Below are 19,479 nucleotides of genomic sequence, written 5' to 3' on the forward strand. Positions count from 1 at the left end.
CAAGCCTCACCGAAAAGTTCATTTCAAGAAGCAAAGAATATGTGGTGGCCACTTGGACCATCGCACCCCTGGAGTAGAGCTGGGTGGCAGCCGCATTGCACTGACCAGTCATGCATCGTGGTGCACAGAGATGCAGGGTGTCTTGATTTCCGGTGTATTTGGCAGGTTGCTAGACCAAGATCGTGCATGTTAAAAATAGCTGCCACCTTGGCCGAGTTGTCAATCTAAAATGGGAGCAGGTGAATTGCAGCGAGAACTGCAAAATCTTCGCCAATTTTTTTAAAAGCTGATCGTGCACTTCAAAAAAGCACGAGATTACAAAAAAGCAATACTGATCAAGAGGATCATGAGTACAAACACTCCGCAGCACTCATCTATCTTATTCTTTTCTAGTAGAAATACAAGGCACGCTAAAAATAATAACCTGAACCTACCGAAGATATCAAATGTATACGGGTGTCGAAGCCTTCCTTTCATTGGCACAAAAATATGGAATAGCCTACCACCAATAATAAAATGTATCACACAAAACAAACAGTCAATACAAACCTACATGATGTCTGGCACATATAGTTCACCAGGTGAAAGTTGGCTCCTCAGCACACAATACGTATTTTTCCCTGATAGCTTGCATAGTTCCCAAGTGTATGTACTGTTATTCTTGTTCAAAGTTTGGCGTTTATTTTCGTATTTTATCAACACATCTTCCTTGTTACATGTATTGAACCCCTGATATGTTCCTTGTTCTTGACTTGGATGTAAAAAAATGGGAATTTTTTTCTACGGATCCAAAGCTAGCCTTGGGGCTGTGGATCCAGATGCTAATCACAGCACTTGCATATATAAAAATTTCTGAAAAATAAAAACCTTCTTTCTCTTCTTCTTCTTCTAGCGTTTAGTTCACAACAGTGGCTTTGCAATACCAGTTGCATTTAGACTTTTTGTGAAGCCCACTCGCAGGGGTTGGGATGAGAGAAGACGGGGTGATAGCAAAGGTACACGGCTTACAATCAGGGCTGTTTACTTTTGCACCAGAAAGTTGTTTCTAAAATTCTCATATGTTGCGGAAGATTCAGGGTTTTGCATTGGGGTGATGTACATTCACAGAGGCAAAAATGAAAAACCCAAATACAGAACATTAAACAATGAACAGATTCAAATCACAAAAATATTTTCATGGGGTGAGCGTATACCTACGCAACGTTTTCCTGTTTTCATATTTGTTTTTTAGAGGTACTTCAAAATAGCTAATCGAAGCAAAAGAAAGCGGAAAAGCCGCAGAGGTTTCAATGGTAAAATATTTATTGATGTTCTTTATTTGTTGATGGAGCTAGTACACTCCCCCGATAATAGTTAGATAATTAGAGGAGTCGCCTTTCGCCCTTTTCCTCCTCTGTGTGCAAGTACTCCTGTGCACATTTGTATATACTGAATCATGCTGCTGTTCTCACTGGTGTTTAGGCCACTGGTAGCGACTTGAAAAAACATGGCAACAACACAGCTGTCAGGGGGCTGAATTCGGAGTTGTCTGTTTCGGTCGCGACACATGTAGTTGCATTTGTGAACCCTCTTCCCCGTGGATGCGCTGTGTTACATATGGTTGTCTGCTTTTAGCCAATCAGTGCTCGCCAGCAACGGACACCTTGGAGTGGGTATGCAATGGTCAACACTTATATTTCTGCCCCTGTTTTTACAGTCCCACAAAGGCGTTTCAGAAGTCTGAACAGCACCCATAAAGGGAACATTCCGGTACCTGTGCTTTTTATGCGGACCAGAGTCAATGCTAAGTGTATACAAGGACAACCTTTCCCGACTACTGCCAGTGGTGCCACGATTCATACATATGAGCATACGTTAGAGGACAGGTCCCTTTGGATAAATATTATGGTAAATCACAATCACATAAGCGAGCATTATTGCATTATCTTAATCAAAAACACAATTCAGACATCACCACAGAGGTGCGCTCATATTGGCTCAAGCTCACCTGAAAATCATTTACATTCGTGTACTCGGGAACGAAGTGCAAAAATCTGGGCTAAATAACAGTGAAAATGTTATTAGCTTACATTAGTTAAAAGCGAAAATTTAAGATTCCGCTAAAAAACAAATACTGGACGGCCAAAGTTTGAATACTGAAATGTGACGTAATTAGGATTTTTCTTGGTTGGTGGTGGATTTGAGGGACAATCTTAATGCACTAGACCTACTCTTCCACCCGCCGCACTGCTTGGATTGACGGCTGGGTTGATGCGTTTGTTGACCAAAGCACACAGATACCAATACAAGAGAAAATGTGTGAAATAGCCGGCAGTGTGAATCGCAGTAAAACTCGTCTCAGTAGCAGGTGCATCAAAATGCCGGCACAGCCCTGCCCAACAAAGACACATTATCCACCTAAACATACAGACCAGAAGTTTGCCGGGTGGGCCATTTTCCGACGACAAATGCGCCCACATGCGGGCATTTTTCCGGGACTGCGGGGCGAGAAGACGACGCCGCAGTGCCGTGCGTAGACACCAGACCTCCATGCGCCATGGAAAATCAGTGTCATATTTTCAGTATGTCACCTGCAGAAAATTTAGCAGTACTTTAAACAGAGCGTTCAAAGCGTCCGAGAGCTGGCAGGTATCCCATAAATTTCGTTCCGAACACGCAAAGCAGCGTGCCACCCCGCACGCGCTTTGTACTGACGGGGTTGCCTGTGATGCTACGTTTCGCCCCGCCTATAAGACGCCGACTTTTGGTAACCAATTGATGGCTATTTTTTAATTGTGGGCAGTTTGGCGTCATTTCATTTATTTGCCGGCGTACTGAAGCTAGTCGTCCGGGCGTCCTTGTGCCGTTGTTCACTGAACCAACAATCAGCGTAAGTGCAAAGTGCTCATGCAAGAAACATATGATGTGCACCACGACAAAATAAGTGTCTCCATGTGCAGAGTCTATTCACAGCACAGATTTCCGGCTTCCGTTGAGTTCCGCCGCGAATGGGACGTCGCGGTGAATTGCAGACTTTGAACCTAGCAAATTTGCAAGAGTAGTACGCTCGAGAGTAAGTACGAATTTATGGGCAAACGTGACAGCTCTCGGCGCTTTGAACATTCTGCTTAAAGCCCCGTTAACCTTCGCGCAGCTAACATACCTAACAAATGACACAAAACGATTTTCGATGGCGCTTGGGCGTCTTATACCACCGCACGGCACGGAGCAACAGCGTGCGACTCAGGCGCAAGACTTCAATGGGGAAGCTGTTGTAAGTGAGCATTCCCACACACATTGCTAAATTATAGTATAAGTTTAATTCCATAGTTCCGGTGCTAGTGATCCTCGCCATATGAATAGAAGAGGCCGTCGTCTTCTTCGCGGTGAGTGGTGGATGCAAATTTATCCTCAGCATTGTTGACTTCCATTACCTCAACTGGGGAAGCTTCACTAAGTCCCGCAACGTTAGCCCATACTGAAGCTGCATATCTACTGTCTTTATACATGAGCACTGAAGGGCCGATCACCGGGAATTTTTACAATTTCAAATTGTTTATTGACACATTCCCTTGTTGCTTTGCATTGCAGTCGTCATGAAATGTTTTAAGTGCGAATGCACTTCTTAAGCGACCCTGAACCTGCGTCCACTGGCGATGTCCGCATAGCATTACCCACGTGGGGGATTGGCCAGGAATCTCCTCGTCTTCCTTGGCAACGGGGGGGGATGGGCGCGCGCTGCCTGGCCGCTGACATGGCACATACCCACGTGGGGGATTGGCCAGGAATCGGGCGTGAGAAGGGCTAATGCACCCGCTTAAAGGAGTACTGACACGAAATTTCAAAGCTGAGATCCGCTCTAGCAATCAAGTACAACGACAACACAAATAGGTGTCTGTGGATAAATGCATCTTTCTTTCTTTGTAGTTGTGTGTGTGTGTGTGATCTCTCTTTCGCGAACATTACCGAACCGCGCAAATTCAACTCGTGCATTCGCACTTTCAGATTCTTCCCCTCGGGGAAATGCGGGGAATTTTTGATATCGTGTTCCTCGTGCCAATTGTATTACTTGTGCGGTAGCGCTTCACGACAGCCCTGGAGTTTTAAGTGCAATGCACTTCTTGAGCGACCCTGAACCTGCGTCCACCGGCCATGTCCGCATCACATACCCACGTGGGGGATTGGCTTTAAGTGCAATGCACTTCTTAAGCGACCCTGAACCTGCGTCCACCGGCGATGTCCGCATCACATACCCACGTGGGGGATTGGCCAGGAATCTCCTCGTCTTCCATGGCAACGGGGGGAGATGGACGCGCGCTGCCTGGCCGCTGACATGGCACATACCCACGTGGGGGATTGGCCAGGAATCGGGCGTGAGAAGGGCTAATGCACCCGCTTAAAGGAGTACTGACACGAAATTTCAAAGCTGAGATCCGCTCTAGCAATCAAGTACAACGACAACACAAATAGGTGTCTGTGAATAAATGCATCTTTCTTTCTTTGTAGTTGTGTGTGTGTGTGTGATCTCTCTTTCGCGAACATTACCGAACCGCGCAAATTCAACTCGTGCATTCGCACTTTCACATTCTTCCCCTCGGGGAAATGCGGGGAATTTTTTTTTACTAAAGCCACTGCGCAAGCCGGAGACTCGACGGTTGGCGCGAGGCGCGCTCTCACAATAGGGGCCCGAACGTGGGACAGGTGGCGCTGCTGACGCCGTTAAACAGCGCCAACCGCGGCCGAAAATCGTAAAAATGGTCTGGACATGCCCTGGCATGTGAATGTGGAGCACGCGGGTTCCCGTGTTGTTTAAAAATGCAACCGCTCGTTACCCTCATAATGGTAGTCACATGAAACACACAATGTTTTGTCAGAATTTAGTGCGGGCGACGCTTGTTCATTTTATTAATTACCTTATTCATGTTAATTATTCATTATTAATTATCAATTTATTGGGTTAAAATAAAAAAAATGTCATGAGGGCTTGTGAGGTATCAAATTAAAGATCTCGATGACGTGAATCACGTGAGACAAATTAGATGTTGCTTCCTGGTTATAGCCATGAGATAGTCATGTGAGTCCTGGATTTGGTTAAAAGTGAAAGTGATGCCACTAGGGCTTGTTAGGGATCAAATTAAAGGCCTTAGTGAGGGGAATCCCTTGGAAAAAATTAAAAATTGCTTTCTGGTTATGGTATAGTCACGTGACTCAGAAATTGGGTTAAAAGTGAAAGGGTGGCACTAGGGCTTCTGAGGTATCAAATTAAAGGTCGCGATGAGGAGAATCACGTGCATCAAATTACAAATCGCTTCCTTGTGTTCCTCGTGCGATAGTAACGTGGTCATTGAATCGGTTAAAAGTGAAAATGGTGCCACTAGGGCTTGGGAGGTATCAAATTAAAGGTCTCGAAGAGAGGAATCACACAGGACAAATTAAAAATTGCTTACTTGTTGTAGTCATGAGATAATCACGTGAGTCACGAACTGGGTTAAAAGTCAAATGGTGCCACTAGTTCTTGTGGGGCATCCAATTAAAGGTCCCGATGAGGTTAATCACGTGGGAGAAATTAAAAACTGCTTACTGGTTATAGTCATAAGATAGTCACGTGAGTCACAACTTGGGTTAAAAGTGAAAATAATGCACTAGGGCTTGTGAGGTATCAAATTAAAGGTCACGACGAGGAGAATCACGTGGGAAAAATTCAAAATTGTTTACTTGTTATAGTCATGAAATAGTCACGTGAGTCGCAAATTCGGTTAGAAGTCAGAATGGTGCCACCTGGGCTTGTGAGGTATCAACTTAAAGGTCTCGATGAGGGGACTCACGTGGGAGAAATTGAAAATTGCTTACTGGTTATAGTCATGAGGTAGTCACAGGAGTCACGAATTGGGTTAAAAGTCAAATTGATGCCACTAGGGCTTGTGAGGTATCAAATTAAAGGTCTCGATGAGGGGAATCACGTGAAATAAATTAAAAATCACTTCCTGATTATAGTCAGGAGATAGTCACGTGAGTCACGAATTGGGTTAAAAGTCAAAATGGTGCCACTAGGGCTTATGAGGTATCAAATAAGAGATCTCGATGAGGGGAATTACTTGAAATAAATTAACAATCACTTCCTTGCAAAGTCATAAGATAGTCACGTGAGTCATGGATTTCGTTAAAAGTCAAAGTTGTGCAAATAGGGCTTGTGAGGAAACAAATTAAAGGTCTCGATGAGGAGAAGCACGCGGTGTAACTTAAAAATCGCAGCATGGTCGAAGTCATGAGATAGTCACGTGAGTCATGGATTTATTTAAAAGTCAAAGTGATGCCACTAGGGCTTGTGGGGCATCAAATTAAAGGTCTCAACAAGGGGAATCACCTTGGACAATTTAAAAGTTGCGTCCCCCTTGTAGTCATGAGATAGTCACGTCAGTCATAGATTCGGTTAAAACTTAAAGTCGTGCCACTAGGGCTTGGGATGTACGAAATTAAAGGTGTCGATTAGGGGAATCACGCAGAACAAAATAAAAATTGGTTCCTCGTTATAGTGATGAAATAGTCACGTAAGTCAGGAATTGGGTTAATAGTCAACGTGGTGGTACTAAGCCTATCAGGTATCAAATTAAAGATCTCGATGAGTAGAATCACGTGGGATAAATTTAAAATCGCTTCCTGCTGATGGTCATGAGATAGTCACGTGAGTCATGGATTCGGTTAAAAGTGAAAATGGTGCCACTAGGGCTTGTGGGGTATCAAATTAAAGGTCTCATTGAGGGGAAGCACGTTGTACAAATTTAAAATTGCTTCATAGTTATTCTCATGAGATAGTCAGGTGAGTCATAGGTTGGGTTAAATGTCAGTGTGACGCCACTGGGGCTTAGGAGAGATCGAATTAAAGGTCTCGATATAGAATGTTTTCATACAAAATATTTTTGGAAAGATAACAAAGGAATATGTTTAAATAAAATTACAAAAATCACCAGTTTAGGTGACATCAGTACACACCACAAGCCGACACGAGTCCGCGAAAAATCCGTATTAGGGTAGAGCGTACATTGTGGACGCGATTTTCTCTTTACCTAGTACTTGTTTGCATTTCTTTGTTTTAAAAACAACATGAAGGGGAAATATGTTTGCTGACAGTTTTTTTCAAACGGTATTTTTTGGTGCATTTGTGAACTTTCTTCACTGTTGATACGCCACTGCTGTCGAGGCCACTCAATTCGCCGCTGAATGAGCTCCCGAACCTCGGTTCGCCGCTAAATATCATTCACCTCAAACGTCCTTCCGTGTTGTCGTGTACGCTGAAATATTGTCATTTAAAGCAAATGTCATTCGCTCGAAAGATAATTTGATCTGCCGTCAAAGAGTTGTATAACATATGCTACGCAGTTTCGATCGTAATCCATTATATTGATCATAAAATAAAATAATAATCATAAGGTGAAGCATTTCTATGGCAGCCGCTTGTGTACCCAAGGTAATGTGGCCTTTGCAGAAGACTGCGTGCCAATACATGCCTTGCACAACGTTCGCGTTGGCCGCTTGCATAATGTAGTTGGCCCAAGCGGGGCGCAATCGTGAAGTAACACAAGGGCGACGAGGGAACACAGTGAGAACTTCACATGTGTTGCTCTCAGCCAACCCCGGAAAATATTTCTACGGGATTCTTTCTGAATACGGGCTGAATTTTATGAGCCACTGCAAAAAAAGTTATTCGAATTTGGACATATGTACTGTATGAAGTGAGTTTCAAAGTGAGTCGAATGAAGTGAGCCTCAAAGCTAAGCTATCTCATGAGGTACAAGATGTCTAGCGGAGCTGCAGAAAAACGATCGTTACAATGATAATCATAGCCACTTATTTGTCTACGGCTCGAATTATTACGGTATTAGAATGAAAGTGGGCAGATGAGTATTCATGTTCTGGAACCACACATGTGGCAAAAATGAATCTATTACTTTAAGCGTAAGTGCAAGTAGAGTGCCACAAACCTGTTCTATATGGTGCGAATTTACAAGTCAATTTGCAGCTGCGGCGACACTAGTGCGGCAGTACGTCGTTTCTCTGCACAAGCTGAAACAATTCAAGCGATCGATTTTCGTTGCTGCCGAAGCTGCAAAATTGCTTCCACAGGATCAGATGCACAGTTGGAGAAGACGAAGCAAGAAGCGACTTTAGAAGAACCAAAGGGAGAATGGGCTGAAATTACACGAACAAGGGAACACTCCTAAGATGGCATTACCGGTTGCACGAAAGATGTGGTCACAGCCTCTCCTAAACTTTCCTTATTTTCATGGTGGAATAGTTTAAAAATGGTGGCGCCAGTATTAAGACAGTTGTGAATAGTTGTACCGAGACGACACAAACAGGTATCTTTATATTGCGATACATGCCTGTCGATTTATTCATTGCACTTTTGAGGAGCAGCAAAAAGTATAGTGCTGTCACGTTAAAAGAGTAACCCTGCGAAATGTCTTGCCGGGCGCATCATGGCGCTGTTGCGCCGCGCATTCCGTAAGAAAAGGATGACGTCAACACGAGTATTTTTTGTGACAGTCATCCTGGACGGCGCATCACGTGACTGTGGCGTTACTCGTTCCGTCGGTGGCTTGCAACATACTCTCTAGAGCAGAAAGTCGTTTATAACAAATTACACACAGGAAAGTCTGCCACTGCAATCAGGTGCCGTCATGGGACTGCTGGAAAATGTTAAATTTTTACTTCACCTGCCTTTCAAATTCATGTGCTGCGTAATTGACAACTCTTTTCCCGACGCTGGCTCGAGTTTCTTTTCCCCCTAGCAGCACGATGCTCCCTATCCGCTACTTTGGAGCAAGCACTGCTTGCTTTCTTGAGGCCCTGTGTGTTACTATTTTTCGGGGAGTTAATTCGTGGCAAAGAGCCATAGAAAAAAGAGCTCTGAACAGATGGAGCGAACGTAGGAGAGTCGGATCGAATTGAGCAAACTTTGACTGCATCTATGATGGTGGAGGGGGAGTGGAAGAGACCAGGGGTGGGGGAGGAGTCAAGGGGGTTTTACAGGCACGGATGGCAGAAGACTACTGTGTTTTGATGACATTTGCAGCAAAGGGCGGAAATATAGGGCCTTTTTTATTATTTCAGTTTAAAATTCACATTATGGGAGTTTAACATGCCGCGGCTGTGCACCTGGGCTACGAGGGCTACAGATTACTATAGAACACCTGGGCAACTTTAACGCGTGACGAAATCTCGACATACGATCGTCTTTTTTTCTCCTCCATATGAAACGCAGAGATGGCGAACGCGATCAAAGCCGCGTCCTTGGGCTCAGCAGCATAACCAAACCACTGCAGCGGGTGGTATTTTCAGTTACTGCTGTAAGACTGACAGGGGATGTAAAACGGCTTCTGAAGTGCGCTGGTTCGTCATGTGTATATTTGTTTACTACCATAAAAACGTAAAGAACCATAGATATGTTTACCATCCTGGTATATTATTGTGTTGGTGCTACGTACGCTGCTCCACATGGCATATCAGCCAGAAGTAACAACGTAGCAATAAAGAAACAAAACAAATGAATATATTCATTTTATACATAATACAAAAGCGTCATTTCGAATTGCAAGGCGATGCCACCTCAGTAGAGTTGTAAGTTTCCATCAAATAGTGAAGGGCGTGAAAGAAATTTTTTTTCTATGTTTATTAAAAATATCGAAAAAAGAAAAAACACGATTTCAAATATATTAAAAGCTCGACATGCTTTTAAAGGGCTGCTCAAGAGCTTTTCAAAACATTTGTTGGTGGCATTCTTTTATACTTTTCTTGACGCTGAATCAGAAAAAGATGTTTATTGCTTGTGAAAATACACCCAAACAGCCTTTTTTTGGCGAAAGCAAACGACCCCTGCCAATTGTGCGGTAAGAGCAGAGGCTGCCTTTCGCGATTGGGCTCCGGTAGATAACGTCCTATTCGCAAGACCCGGAGCTGCGTCGACCACTCAGCCTGCAGAACTCATTAGGTTCTCATTCAGAAACGGGTCAGAAAGCCCCAGTAAAATTGAAGACACACAAAATCTTCCCTTAGAATAGGAGAGCTAGAATTACAAACTGAACAAGTTTTCTCGCTGTGAGCTTAAAAAACGAATTTTCCCCGAACGACTCATCGCCGACTTTGATTTTTGAGATGCAGGGATCTTGTGCAGATATGGGATTGTCGCTTTCACTACCAGCGCGAACACACAATCCTAGCACAATTTTCAACCCCTCAGCCCCTTTCTCGCCGGTGCAACTTCCGTTTTACGTTCGAGAGGGCGATAACACGCTCTAGGGCATCACTTTGTCTTTTAACCCAATTTATGACTCACGTGACTATCTCCTGACTATAACAAGGAAGCAATATTTAATTTCTCTCACGTAATTCTCCTAATCGACACCTTTATTTTGATACCTCACAAGCCTCGTGGCAACACTTTCACTTTTAACCCAATTCGTGACTCACGTGACAAACTCGTGGCTATAACCAGGATGCAATTTCTAATTTGTCGCATGTGATTTCCCTCGTCATGACATTCAATTTGAAACCTCACAAGCTGAGTGGTATCAATTTGACTTTTAACCCAATCTATGACTCACTTGACTATCTCATGCCTATACCCAGGAAGCAGTATTTAATTTCTTCTACGTGGTTCTTCCAATCGACACCTTTATTGATACCTCACAAGCCCTAGTGGCACCAATTTGACTTTTAACCCAATGTATGACTCACTTAACGCTCTCATGACTATAACGAGAACGACACTTTTCATTTTCCCCACGTGATTTCCCTCGTTGAGACCTTTAATTTGATGCCGCACAAGCCCTAGTGGCATCACTTTGACTTTTAACCCAATTCGTCACTCATGGTTCTATCTGATGACTATAACCAAGAAACGATTTCTAATTTGTACCCCATAATTCCCCTCATCGAGACCTTTAATTTGATGCCTCACAAGCTCTAGTGGCATCACTTTCACTGCTAACCCAATCTATGACCCACGTGACTATCTCTTGACTATAACGAGGAAGATATTTCTAATTTGTCCCCCATGATTCCCCTCATCAAGACCATTAATATGATACCTCACAAGCCCTAGTCGCATCACTTTGACTTTTAAGCCATTCTATGGCCCACGTGACCATCTCATGACTATAATCAGGACGAGATTTCTAATTTGGCGCCATGACTCCACTCATCGAGACCTTTAATTTGATACCTCACAAGCCCTAGTAGCATCACTTTGGTCTTTAACCCATTCTACGACTCCATCACTACCTCATGCTATAACCAGAAAGCGATTTCTAATTTGTCCCCCTTGATTCCCCTCATTGAGACCTTTACTTTGGTACCTCACAAGCCCTAGTAGCATCACTGACTTTTAACCCAATTCGTGACTCACGTGACTATCTTATATTTATAACCAGGAAGCGATTTTTAATTTGTCTCACGTGATTCCCCTAATCGAGATCTTTAATTTTATACCTCACAAGCCTGGTAGCATCACTTTGACTTTTAACACAATCTATGACACATGATTATCTCATGGCTATTACTAAGAAGCGATTTCTAATTTGTCCCCCCATGATTCCCCTCACCGTTAATTTGATACCTCACAATACCTAGTCGCTTCACTTTGACTTTTACCCCATTCTATGACCCACGTGACTATATCATGACTATTAGAAGGAAGTGATTTCTAATTTGTCCCCCATGATTCCCCTCATCGAGACCTTTAATTTCATACCTCACAAGCCCTAGTCGCATCACATTGACTTTTAACACAATCTCTATAACCAGGAAACGATTTTTAATGTGTCCCCCATGATTCCCCTCATCGAGACCATTAATTTGATACCTCACAAGCCCTACTGGCATCACTTTCACTGCTAACCTAATATATGACTCACGTGATTATCTCATGACTATTAACAGGAAGCAATTTTTAATTTCTCCTACGCGATTCCCCTCATCGAGACTTTAATTGGATACCCCTATTGACACCACTTTGACTTTTAACCCAATCTGACTCATTAATAATTAACTAATTAACATAAATTAGGTAATTACGTTCGGGCCCTACTGCCTCGGCAAAAACTCGCGGCAAGCATAGACAGCACTCGCGCTAAAAAAAACAATGTGCCGCAGCTGTGGGCACCGCCCCCACAGCTGCGGGGGCGGTGCCCACAGCGGTGTGTTTTTTAAATGTAAATGAAAACAAAACATACCGAAAAGCAACATACGTATTCCAGGGTTCCCGGCTCTCAACATCTCACAAAAAGAATCATGATTTACAAAGAATCGCCGCAATATCCAAGCTATAGTTCCACACCCCTAATCGTTAATGAAATGGAAAAACGACGCACATAATGTAATTATTAAATCGAACGTTTTCGAAGACATAAATAGAATACAAGGTTATTCGGACACAAAGGTGAGAAAAGAAAGTAGAGGGTGCCAGTAGGAAACGAAAAAATCAGGGTAAGGGGACCTCCTATGGGTCCAAAACAAGGCAGATATGCGTGCTCCTTTAGGACGTTCATAAATAATAAGGATACACTCAACGTTCATGCTGTTACGCTCAAAACTGTACAGCGTTAAACTGCTCGCAACCAATCCCCAAGCAGGGTATGTGTTCAGAGGTGGAGCAGAAGGGGAAGTAGAGGACGAACCGCACTCGTTCTGACCGCAGGATCAGTGGCCGCCTCAGCTTTGGCAGGTGAACAGAGCCCAAGAAGCCGAATGGGCTCAAGGGGTCCTGGAATAAGGACTCTTTCCCAAGGCGAACGGATTCATAGGTACGTTTATTCCTCCTCCTTTTTTTCTTTCAACGCTCTTGTTCCCATTTACGGGGGTAAATAAATACTTTGCACCGTAACAGTTTGTTTAAGGTGCGGGGTAGTTTTCAAGGAAGACGGAGCCACGGGAACTTCTCCGAAGCCGCCGTGTCACCGGTCTCCCCCCGCAGCGTGTACTTCTGACTTCTGCTACAAAAACAGTCCAAGCCATGCAATGGGCCAACCGGTAGCCGTACAGGGAACCACGTACATTCTCTGGAAAGTGGGGGTAACGTCGACAAATGGCTCGTTAACTACAACAGGGTGAGCAAGTTTAACCACTGGAATGCGGCCGCCAAGCGAGCAAAAATCGGGGTTTTATTGACGGGCACCTCGCTTACGTAGTTTGGAAACCACGAGGCAAAGCTAACCATTTGGGACAGTGTAGTAGAGGATATGAAGGAGTGCCTTGGGGACTCGTTGGCAAAAAAGGAGTGAGCAGAGCAGACGCTAAATTAGCGAGCACAAGTGGGTGGCGACTCGAGTTTTGCACGACCTACATCAAACAAGTATTGAAAATGTGCCGGATTTTCAATCCCACAGTGTACGCGGAAGACCGGATTGGACACATTGCCAAGGGTATTGCTTAAGATGTGTATGCCTTCTTCATCAGTAAGGAGAGCCTGGACACAGTAGCAAATATCATACCACATTGTCACACATTCGCAGCCTTGAAGACCCGTCGTATAGCACCGAAGTTTGGTCACTTGCCAAACGTAACCACTAAAGCCCGCGATGACGACATCCAGATCATGGATTTGTCATTGACGATAAGGCAAATAGTTCGGGAAGAACTGGGTTGACCAGGCGAATCGGTGCATCGCATCGACACCACTTGTGACTGCCATCCGCCACACGATGGCCTGATGCTACGTGCACCGGCCGGCTACTACGCTCCGCGCGATGACGCTCCCCGACGTGCATGGGCCCCTACAGAGTTACATCCATCCGTAAACACTGCTAACTTTGACGATCGCCGTTTCCACCCTTCCCGGAACTCAGATAACTTCGACAACCACCGTTACTCATTCGAGCCAGCTGAAACGAACACCTGGTCCTCACCACGCGGTGGGTACTCACGCCGTGTTGACGAATATTACGGTGAAGGTCTACGGGCCTACAGAGATTCCACACAGCCGACTACATTCATGCAACCCGGCAGGATTCGCCCGCAGCCTGCGGGCTACTGCTGTAGAATTCCGGGACACATTACAAAGTGTTCCTGTTGTCGTCGAAGAGTAAACACAGAATTTCCGGTACATTGATTAAGGACCTTTCAACCACACTGCCAACAGTCACTGGTCTCAGGTCCCGCTTTCCGCCAACGATTTTCCGAGCAGTTCCCAGCGCAATGCTTCTCCGGCCACCTCCGATTGCAGCATAACACCACCTGCTAGACGACAGCACTGATCCCCATCACCTGGTCGCCGCCCAGCATCCCCTTCACCGGGAAACTAGCCGGCGCGACCGATGGAGGTGAAGTCGCCAGACAGCCTTGATAGATAAACAACTTCGGCAACTTTTTATGATGACAAAGTTCAAGTGCTCATGGACGGTATTTCTACAGTGGCTTTATTTGACACTGGTACAACGGTTTCAGTTATGAGTAATGCTTTTAAAGATCGCCTGGGTCGTAAAGTGATGTTGGAGTGGGAGAAGGAAACCTCGTTTCGTGGAGTTGGTGCGGAGCCGCTGTACCCTCTTGGTGTGTGTACAGTCAATGTTTCTCTCGGAGGATGGACGTTCAAAGCGAATTCGCTATTTTTGCCAAATAAACCCGTGACGTAATTTGGAACATGGACTTCTTCCGTGACTCCGTTGTCACTGTCGATTGCGCGACGGGCGAACTTTGTGTAAGCAGCTTAAAGTTCTCTGCACTCGATGATGAGGCACATACCAATCAAAAAACTGATAATTTGCGTGTTGAGGACACAGTTATACCTGCGTGGTCTCTGGCGATCGTACCAGCGAGTGCAACAAGGGACGCCAGTATATTTGACGCTGTATTGGAACCACTCTCCCCGAACTGTCCGAAGAAACACCTTTTGGTGCCCCGTTGTGTTGCATCTGTTGAACGAGAACGTAGCTATTTGTGCGCACATAACTGTTCTTCGCAGAGAATGGGGTTACCGCAGGATATGAAGCTTGCCGAGTATGAGACGAACGACCCCATTGCAGTCGCCGCTTAATGTGCTGATGAGGCTGCTTGAACTCCAAGCTTCCCAGCATGGTTAACAAGTCGCCCCCCTGGGATGACCGAAACGGGTTGGTCGACATCCTTTCTCGATATGACCCGCCGCGGTGGCTCAGTGGCTAAGGCGTTGCGCTGCTGAGCACGAGGTCGCGGGTTCGATTCCCGGCCGCGGCGGCCGCTTTTCTGATGGAGGCGAAAAGCAAAAACGCCCGTGTGTACGAGATTTCGGCGCACGATAAAGATCCCCAGGTGGTCAAAATTAATCCGGAGCCCTCCACTACGGCGCGCCTCATCACCTGCATTGCGTCGGCGCGTTAAACCCCACAATCAATCAATCTCGATATGCCTGCCTTCGACTTCTCAGAGGATGTTTCTCAGTCGACACTTCCAGGCTACCGCACTAGAAAGTTATCGGGCCAGTCAGGAGATGTTACAAAAAGGGGCCATACGTTAGTCGACGAGCCCATGGGCAGCGCCTGTGACCCTCGTACAAAAGAAAGATGGTACCTGGAGGTTTTTACGTGGACTACCAACGTTTGAACACCATCACCACAAAAGACATCTGTCGGCTGCCTAAAATTGGTCATGTTTGAGATTTCAAGCTCTCTGCATCTTGTTTCACTTGAATTGATCTGAAATCCGGCTACTGGCAGATCCCCGTAGACCACAAACCACAGAGAAAAAAAAACTCTTAAATGTTCGAGTCAAACCCTGCCGTAACGGGCATGTAGTAAGTGAAACGATCCTGGTCAATCCCCAAGTCGGTACGCGCCACAAACTGCGCAGGAGGCTGCCTGGTTCCTGCAGCGGCAGGAAACTAAACATCCCACTCGCGAGGGGCACGATCAAATGCAGAGCATTTCCTGGGGCGCATGACGTTAAGTAGTTTGCGTTACGTTAATGTTGTTGCACTTGTTGCTGTTGGTTGTTGTATTGTTATTTAATGAGGAGACGTAACTACGTGGTCACGTGACATCATTTATTAGCAGGTGGGTATGATTATTGTGGTGCAGTGGGAAGAGCACCATATACCTCGCGTTCCGCCCACAGGTAGTGAATGAGTTGTATCAGCAGATTCTTGACGTAGTTTGAATGAGTCAAGGATATAAGGCGCGTTCTTAGCCCTGGATTCTGTGTCGGCTTTGTGGCTCAGTGGGTAGAGCACCATGTACATTGCGTTCCCCCCGCAGGGTCGTGGGATCAAAACCAGGCGCCGGTAAGTATTATTTTTTATATAGTGTAGGGGGAGGGGTGCGGACTACGATGGACAACTAGAACGGGTGACATCGTTAGTTAAAGAAATACTCTGCATTTAAAACAGCCTGCGGCACTCCGGATGGTATTTTTGAGTTTAGCACGATGCAGTTCAGCCTCTGCAACGCGCCAGGAACATTCGAATGGCTCATGGACACAACTATGTGCGGTCGGAAATGGGACATACGTCTATGTTACCTAGATGGCATAGTCGTCTTTGGACGAACTTTTCACGAGCACAACGCACGACTAGAGCGAGTCCTCAGCTGCTTAAAATGGGCCGGATTAGTGTTCAACTACAAGAAATGTCGTTTTGGTGAGCGTCAAACGCTGGTTTTGGGTCAACTTGTTGTTAAGGATGCCTTGAGACCGGACCCTCAAAAGATCGCCGCTGTTGAGAGACTTAAGCCACCACAATGTGCCAGAGCTCTGTAGCTTCTTGGGGCTTTGTTCATACTTCCGTCATTTTGTGCCCCACTCTGCATACTTCCGTCTTTTTGTGCCCCATTTTGCAGTGCGAAACTTCGTTTTCCCACCTTAAATATTTTTCTCGTCGGGCCCTATCCTTCGCTACTTTGACCCTAGCCCTCCAACCGCAATACATGTAGGCGCTAGCGGTGTTCGACTTCGTGCAGTGCTCATACAGTACAGCGGAATAGCACTGACGAGCATGTGATCGTTTCCGCCAGTCGTTACCTCAGCAAATCTGAGCGTAATTACACAAACCCCGAGCAAGAATGATTGGCTGTCATTTTCGGGATCAGTAAATGTCGTTCCTACGTGTACGGCCGTCCCTTTACAATCGTCAGCGACCACCACGTGCTGTGCCGGTTGATTGGCCTCCGTGACACTAACGGCCGACTAGTATGGTGGGCCTGAAAGCTCCAAGAGTACGACTTTGTTATCGCCTACAAAAGGGGTTGTCGCCCGGCAGACGGTTATTGTCTTGTACGGCTGCAAAATGCGTGCACTGATTGTGAGGAACATCACATCGACAACTGTTTGGCTGCTGTGGACACCGAATTCCCAGATGTTGCTATTTTCTGTTCAAAACAGCAGAACGATCCCAGCATCCAGCAATTCCTTGCTGCTGCTTCTGATCCTATGGCTCCACGCCTCTACTCCTTTCATGACGGCCTTCTCTACAAGATAAACTAAATGCGTTGGGGAGCACGCTTTCTTCTTCTCGTGCGAAACCTTTGGGTGGTTCAATTCTCCGCATCATGCATGATGAGGTTGCACATGGCTTACACAAACACTTTACACCGTACCCAAAAAAGATTCTTCTGGCCGAAAATGCACCCTGAAGTTCAACAATCTGTGTCGAGTTGCCTTCAATGTAAGCACTAAAAGGTCCTACGACCATTGCATCTGGGCTACTCCAACATATAACACCTTGTTTCCCCTTTGAGCAAGTCGGCATTGATTTAATCGGTCTGTTTCCGTGCTCTTCGACCGGTAATCGCTACATCCCTATCTGCGTTGATCACCTGACGCTTTACGCAGAAATTGCGGCTGTAGCAGCTGCGAAGGCAGACATCGTTACGGCATTCCTGCTCCAGTTCGTCATCCTTAGGCATGGTGTTCCCCGCGTAATTATCAGCGATCGTGGACGTCAGTTCGTCGCTGCCGTTGTGGAAGACTTGCTCCGCCTTTGTTCGACTCATTTTTGTCACTCGACACCCTATCATTCCCAGACAAACGGCTTGACCTAGCGTACCAATAGAAGTCTCACCAACATGATTTTGATGTATGTTGACTCGCGCCACAAAAACTGGGATGAGATTTTGCCGTTCATCACATACGCGTACAACACGGCCCAACATGAGACCACAGGCTACAGCCTGTTCGATTTGCTCTACGCCCGTACACCTCCTAACACCCTGGATAGAATATTACCCTTCTTTATGAATCACGACACATCGTTTTCGCGCAGACTGTGTCTTGCTGAAGAAACTCGTCGCTTCGCCCGTTTACGTACCCTGGCCTCCCAGCGCCGTTCAAATCACCTTTACAACAATCGGCACAATGCGGTTTCGTATGCTAAAGGCGACATGGTATTGTTCTGGACACCTGTACGCAAACGGGGCCTCTTCAGCAAGTTCTTTCTCATTACACAGGTCCATACTTTGACGTAGAGAGGTAGAGGGATGTAACCTACGTTATCTCTCGCTTGACGACCCCTGGACGGAGAAACAGCAAAACTGAACTCGCCCACGTCGCCCGGTTGAAGACATATTACGATCGCCTGTGACTTCCTCGTGACTCGCCCGATTGGCTTCGTCTGCGAAGGAGAAAATGACACGCTCAAAACTGTACAGCGTTAAACTGTTCGCAAGCAATCCCCAAGCAGGGCATGTGTGAAGGAGTGGAGCAGAAGAGGAAGTAGAAGACGAACCGCACTCTTACTGAACGCAGGAATGGAATCGCCGCTCTGCAATCTCTTCGTCTCCTGATCTTTAGTTTCAAATTTCTACGCTATCCCCGGACATCATTCTGCTCCAGGAAACGTGGCTATCTCCTGCAAACTCTTTCGCTATTCACAAGTTCAGATCGTTTCGCTTGGATCGCCAAGGTAGGAGAGGAAATTTGGTAATTTTAATTTCAACCGCCTTTTGCCACAGGGCGTCAATCTCGTTCACGTTGTCGACAAGTGACTGCGAAATCCTCCGGGTTGACCTCTATCTCCCGAATAGTGCTCCCTTATCTGTGATCAACGCATACTTCCCATCTGGAGTAATATCTACGAGACCATTGGACGCAGCCCTCGCTTCCTGCAAACCCCACAGCCTTCTCGCAGGTGATCTCAACTCTCACTATGTATCCTGGGACTTCCGTACAGATGCCTGTGGGCGTCGGTTGTGGGAATGGATTGGTGACAACAACATGGCATGCTAGAATTCTGGTGCGGCAACTTGCGTGAGGGGTCAATTCCGCTCGGCTGTGGACTTGACTCTTTCAAAGCCAGGCTTGGTAGTCAGTTGGGAAACAATCTCGGATGCAACCAATACTGATCATGTTCCTGTGCTTTTCAAAATTTTATGCCCCATTCGTACTCCCAGCCGCAAAATACACCCATTCGTAAATATGAACCGGTTTGCTAAGGATTTACGAGTTTGCCCTATCTGCGATGGCCCAAGGGGATGAAGAGCATACGGCAGCCGAGGTTTTAAATTCGATTAACGATGCAGCCGTGAGTTGAAAATTCACAGT

This window comes from Haemaphysalis longicornis, unplaced genomic scaffold (genome assembly GCF_048455015.1).
Source record: "Haemaphysalis longicornis isolate Haplotype H1 unplaced genomic scaffold, Haemaphysalis longicornis Haplotype H1 scaffold_12, whole genome shotgun sequence".
NCBI lineage: Eukaryota > Metazoa > Arthropoda > Arachnida > Ixodida > Ixodidae > Haemaphysalis > Haemaphysalis longicornis.